Source organism: Otolemur garnettii, unplaced genomic scaffold (genome assembly GCF_000181295.1).
Source record: "Otolemur garnettii isolate 467f Iridium unplaced genomic scaffold, OtoGar3 scaffold00011, whole genome shotgun sequence".
NCBI lineage: Eukaryota > Metazoa > Chordata > Mammalia > Primates > Galagidae > Otolemur > Otolemur garnettii.
The window spans coordinates 3,910,411-3,917,207 of record NW_003852406.1 but is presented as its reverse complement, the minus strand read 5'-3'; positions in this window follow the sequence as shown (position 1 = coordinate 3,917,207).

The following is a 6,797-nucleotide window of genomic DNA, read 5'->3' as shown; positions in this document are numbered from 1 at the left end:
AATGAAATGGAGGTAAGATGCAGTAATCCCATTTTGTAAGCAATGGAAAGAGGTAATCCCATTTTTGTAACAAAACCATGAGAGAGAGAGAGAAATCTGGAAAGATACATACTTAACAGTGGTTATTTCTGGGATGTGGGATTACGGCCCATTTTCACTGTCATTGGTCTCTGTTCCTAATTAGAATTTTCATAAGTATTACTCACAAACAACGCAAGCAATAAGGAAGTGTTCTTTTTGAAAAAAGAAATCTGCCTGTAGACTGAGTCGGCAGCTGTGCGGTGTCTCCTCAGAAGCACCCCCTCCTCCCACACCTCCCTCCTTCTGACTCCTGCCAGGGGAGGACTCTAACCCCATGGTGGAAGGCCACTTGCTCAAGACTTCTTGGGCATGGCTGCCAGGCCATGATCATACATGTCCGGAATAAACCTCTTTAAATTATTTTACAGAGTTGGGCTTTTTTCCATTAACACCTCCATCACCTCACTAAGCCTTACTCCTTCACTCCTCACCCACTGACACCGTGCTCTGAAATCCAGGTCGAACCCAATAGTGGCTTGTCCTTTCATTTGCTAGAAGACTCCTCTATAGGAGCTGGCATCTTCAACAGCCTTCTCTGTTCCAGACAGGTTGTTCTCCCAGACTCCACCCTGGGCCTTCTGCTCTCCCCTTGTACACCCTTTCCTGGATGATCTCACCCACATCACATCAGCTTCCCTCCAAGCCTTCAAGTTTCTGTTCTCGGCTTTTAGTATCTACTCTTTTCTGTCATATGGGATAGACAGCACCATACTCGCTTTTCTTTTTCTTTTTTTTTTTTTTAAGACAGGATCTCATCCTGTCACCCAGGCTAGAGCACAGTAGCACAATCATAGCTCACTCAAGTCTTGAACTCTTAGGCTCAAGCAATCTTCCAGAAAGTAGCTGTGACTACAGGCTTGTGTCACTGTACCTACTTAGTTTTTTTATTTTATGTTTTGTAGAGACAGAGTCTTGCTGTTGCCCAAGCTGGTCTCAAACTCCTGGCCTTAAGCAATCCTCCCACCTCAGCCTCCCCAAAGGCTGGGATTACAAGTGTGAGCTACCATATCAGCTAAGATTGGCATTTCCATTTCTATAGCCACTTAACCGTTAAGTCCAAGTGATTCTACCACTGAGTCTTTTTGCTGTTGTTCAGCCTTATTAAAGTATAATTGACAAATAAAAATGGTATGGATTTACAGTCTAGTTCCTCTCCTCCACCCCACTGCCACTGCCCCGGTTCAGGCCATTGCTTGCTAGGACTGGGACAGAGGCTTCCTCCTGGATCCAATCACTTGCCTTTGCAAACTACCCCTCATGCTGTCACCGAAATTCCCAACCTGAAATACAGATCTGACTATATCATTCCTTTGCTCAAAACCAACATTCAGATTTCCCAAAGGGTGCTTATGCCATGGGATGTTACTAGCTGTTACAGCAACAGTTTTGAAAAGCATGGGAAGTCAAGTTTGACTTTTCATAAACATTGGGTTAAACAACATCCAATGGGTTTCTCGCAGAACTCTTCGGTGTCCTTCACATGCTCACAAACACCTTGAATTTCCAAGAGTCTATAAAGGTATCATTGCTCACATTTATTTGAATTCAAATTGCTTTTAATTTTCACAGAGAATTTACACTTCAGGAAAGAACCTAGAGCAGACAGGGCCACAGGATGAAAGGAACCTGGTCTCCAAGTCACTACTTAGAGCTTAGCTTCCCAGGAGAGCAGCTCTCCAGTGCTGGACCACTGAGTAGGCAGGAAGTAAGTCAGCCTAGGCTGCCCAGGGCAGACTGCACTCAGATTTTAGAGTTATTTGCCAAAGAATAGGTTATCTTTTTGGCCAGAGAAGTTTTTATCACAAACAGTAATAGGTCACATAAATTGCGACCTTATTAAAGGCACTTTGCAAACAAAGATCATTTGAGATCTCTGAGATCAATGGTCATTTTGAGATCATTTAATCTTTGCAATTGCCCCATTTCAGAGATGATGAAACTTAAGCTACAGGGTTGATAAACTTAGAGAATAGGTGGACTAGGATTTGAATGTGGGTCATTTGACCTCTGGGTCTTTGACTTAATCACATCAAGGTCTTGCCTTCTTTTTTTTTTTTTTTTTTTTTAAGACAGAGTCTCACTTTGTCGCCCTCGGTAGAGTGCCGTGGCATCACAGCAACCTCCAGCTCTTGGGCTTAGGTGATTCTCTTGCTTCAGCCTCCCGAGTAGCTGGGACTGCAGGTGCCCACCACAATACCCAGCTATTTTTTGTTGTTGTTTCAGTTTGGCCAGGGCTGGGCTTGAACCTGCCACACTGGGTACATGGGGCCAGTGCCCTACTCATTGAGCCACAGGCACCACCCAAGGTCCTGCCTTCTAAACCCAGGCCATGAGGTCAGAAAATCTGGGTTTCAAGTGTAATTTCATTAGTTACATGACTGACCTACCTCCACTCTCTTTATATGAACCTCAACCTTAGACAGCTCTCAATCAGGGTTGATTTTGTTCTCACAGGGAACATATGGAAATATCTAGAGACATTTTCAGTTGTCACAACCAGGGAGATCCTACTGACATCTAGATGGTAGAGACCAGAGATGACCCTAAAACATCATACAGTGTAAACAGCACCCCCCCAACAAAGAACGATCTGCCCCCAAATGCCGTAGTGACCAGGTGGAGAAACTCTGACCTAGACATTTTATCTATTTTATTGACAGAGCCCCAAATGTCCAGAATAAATCTATACTGTTGCTTGGGATAAGAAGCATACTTAAAAACTTGCTTCATGCTTTAATACTCAAAAGAGCAGAAAAGTCACAGCCAACAAGTTGCTGTGGTGCTAAGAGACATTGAGCCTTGGCATCTGGGAAGGGGATCCAGCCCCAAGAAGACCCGCCATAGATGAAGAATTCGGTTTGGCAGGACCTCGGGAACAATACATGGTGACCAAGTAGAAATTTCACTTGAAAGAATGCCAAGCCATTTTGGTTTCCTAGTAACGTAATTTTCCTGAGATTTTTCTCATATTTGAATTTGCAGCAACCCTATACCTATTTTAAATCGAAGCAACAAAAGAAATTAAAATTTAAAAAGAGATGACATATAGAATCAGAGGGTTTCTCGAGAAGAGAAGGAAATCTAAAGAAGACCTGGTCCATCTTTCTACCCCCTCTGGTGCATGGTGCCCCTGTGTCAACACCAGGAGTCAGGGGAGGGATGTCATCATAAGGACCCATTTTATCTCCAGAATGTTCTGTTAGAAAGTTCTCCCTCCTAGTTCTTCTCTGAATTCCCTGTTTGCTGATGCTAATTCAATCTGCAGGGCAGAGGGTGCAGAGAGGACAGCCGGGGAGGGTGTGCCTTCACTGGAGGCTTCCTAGGCTGTGTGCCCCTCATTCCTAATCCTCCGATGATCTCGCGCAGCAGCCTCGGGTGGCCAGCACGCACAGCCTCCTTGTCCCCGCCTGTCCTCTCTTTTCCAGATGAAACATGAGATTTGTTTTCATGTGGAAACAGCCCTTTGGCGCCCTCTTCATTCATTCATTCATTCAGTACATATTTACTGGGCACCTATGGTGTGCCAGGCTTGTGCCAGATACTGAGAATGCAAGGGTGGGCAAAATGGCTTCTCAGGATGCAGGCTGCCTTACCGTCACCAAGGGAAGCCCTCAAGCTGGGGCTATGGAAACGATGGCTGAGTGGCTAAGCTGAGCTGCAGAGGGTTTGGCCAAGTGGCAGCAGAGGGAGCAGCTGGTGCCAACCCCACAGGTGCCCCCGGGGCCTGAAAACAGGCTGATCTGAGGGGCGCTGCTGGAGAGGCCAGCCCTGCCCCAGTGGGGCCTGGGGGTCACTAATGGTGAATTTGGGTCTTCAGCTAAAAGGCCACAGGAACTACTGAAGCTGAGAAACAGCACGACCGGCCCCCGCTTTCAGAGACCAGCCTTGAGGGCTGTGTGGAGAAAGCATCAGAAGGAGGAGACCGGGGCTGGGGCGGGAGGCTGTGGGGTTGTCCGGCCCTTCTCCAGGTACACTGTGGCAGAGGGCCCGGAAAGAAGAACGGTGGCTACCTGAGAGGTTGGGGGACTTTAGCCATGTCCCATAATTCCCATCAACGCACCCCCAAAAGTCATCCCCAATAAGCAGAAAGTCATTTTAAAACAGCTAGGAAAGAAGCCCCCAACCCTGCCATCCTCCCCCGGCAGGTCATTTCCTGAGCACCCCCATACTGAAATTTGATAGCTAGTCTGGGGGCATTTCAGGTACAGGACATGGTGTTTGGGCATGGGACACGGAGAGGTGGAGGAAGCAAGGGTGAGCGATCCGGCTGGAGCAGGGCTGGGGTAGTGTGTTTCCTGGGGAGGAGGGACTCGCTGGGGCCAGGCGGAGCTGGGGCACCACAGGGAGTCCCGCGCAGGGAGAGGAATCTGGAGCCCGGGGAGAACCTAGGTCTGAGGAGAAGTCAGAGGACAGACGGGTGAGCCTGACAGTAGAGTGAACTCTCCCGTGACCCCCTCAGAATCTTCAGGAACCTTCGGGAAACTCACAAAGCACTCAACATAATGGATGCTCCATGGAATCCGGAGCTGAGCTCGCATCCGGGTGGATGTAAGAGAAAATGGGACTCGGAGCTGGAAGCCAAGACCACAGGACTGCAACACCCCGGGCTTTATTGGGCTGTGGAAATAGGGAGGATGGGGGGAGGGGGCTGCCTGGAGAATTTCACCTGGGATTGAAGGAGAGGAGATCCTTAGTTCACATCTGAATTATGCACATCTGGGTGTTTGGGACAGAAAGGGCTCCCTCACATTACCATCACTCCCCCCCAAAAAAGTTTGAAAACATCATCAAAGGAACGGTAGGGACCAAGCCTGGCAGCACAGAGGGCATTTTGGCACCTTCCAAATTATACCATATGCCAACAGCCACCTCCTCCCTCATGCCCACGGGTGCCATTTGAAGGAATGGCGTCCCCTGAGCATCCAGGGGCTTACACCTCTGGAGACAGCTGGACCTTTTATCAGTTTGCCAGGAGCCTCCCCAGCTTTCTCTGAGGAAGTGGGGAGACCCAAACGAACAGCAACAAAACCCAAATCATCCCTTCTGAGATGAGAGAAAGTGACACAATTCTGATTTTGCTGATACCCCCCGACATGGGTGTTGACCTCCCCTGTGAGTTTTACATCTGGAGAATGAATGAAGACTAACCCGACCCATTCCACAGGAGCTTCCTTATCTATGGGCAATCTCTGGAAAAACCATGTGAAGTAAATGCGAAAATTTTTCAAAACGTTAGTTTCCTAAGAAATTGTTTTCGGTTTAAATGTCATATGAAAAAATTTTAATATTATTTCCATTTTCATGTCAGGCTCGTCTTGTTGAAATGGCAGTGTCTTTATTTTTTGTTTCTGAGTAGACAGCTCAGGAAGAAGAGCTGTGTCTTCTGCCTGCCAGCAGAGGGTTTGGGGTACTTGTTTTGCATGAAACCCTCCCCCCCAAATCTGCTAGTTAATTCCCTAAAACTGAGAGGGTCTTATTTCCAATTGCATCCTCAGCAGACCCACTACCATGCCCCACAGTTGACGGGTGCTCAGTGGAAACCCGCAGCCCCACAGAGAAAGGGGATAAGCAGTAGTGTGGCCTTTCCCTCAGGAAAATAGGATCATGGGGCAGCTACCTGAGGGGTCAATTGGTCCTCTGTTCTGGGGTCCTCATGATGGCAGGGACCAGGCCATCACTAGCTTATGTCCCCAATCCTCAGTTGCCCACAAAGTATTCAATGAATGTTTGATATAAGAGGCCAGTCATTAGGGCTGGGGAAAAGAACATTTATACATCAAGGAAAATACTACAAATATAGGCCTTTTCCTTTTTGGAGTCAGGGAACTCCAGGCCAGAGAAGCAGCACCATTTGGGGGTGCTGGAATAGTAAAGCTGGCACCAGCAGGGGATGACAGGAGAGTTCCCAAGATCGTCATTCCCAGTGGGTGAGCATCGTGGGCAGGAGCCACAGAGCTATCCCTGTTACAATTCTCAGCTCAGAGCCTTTTCTGCGTACATTCAACTAGGACGAGCTCCGGGGAAAGACAGTGCTATAGTTTGGATATGTGACTCTCCAAACCTTTTGTTGAAATGTGGTGTCCAGTGTTGGAGGAGGGGACTACTAGGTGGTGTTTGGGTCATGGGAGTGGACCCCCTCATGAATGGCTTGGTGCAATCCTCAGGGTGGTAAGTTCTCAGTCTGTTTGTTCCCAGGGAGTCCCCCACACACACAGAGAGCTGATTATTAAAAAGAGCTTGACACCTCCCTCCACTCTCTCTTGCCTCCTCGCTCCCCATGTGATCTCTGCACATGCCCATTCACCTTTGCCCTCTGCCTTAAGTGGAAGCAGCCTGGAACCTCCCCAGAGGCAGACGCTGGCACCATGCTTCTTGTGCAGTCCGCAGAACCATAAGCCAAATAAACCTCCTTCTTTATAAATTCCTTAGGTATTCCTTTATAACAGCGCAAATGGACTGAGACAGATTTTGAGTTTCAAGAAAAATTTCACCATTTATAAGCTGTGTGACCTTGGGCAAATGACTTAGCTGTTCTGAGCTTCCATTTTCTCATCTGTAAAATGGGGATAAAATTGAGTAGTACCTATCTCATGGGGAAGTTGGGAAGAGTAAATGAAATCTTGACATGAGTAAAGCACAGTGCCTGGCACAAACCAACCACTCAGTGAATTTCCCTAGGGTGGGAGAGTCTTACCCAGGCTGGGCCCTGGCCACAG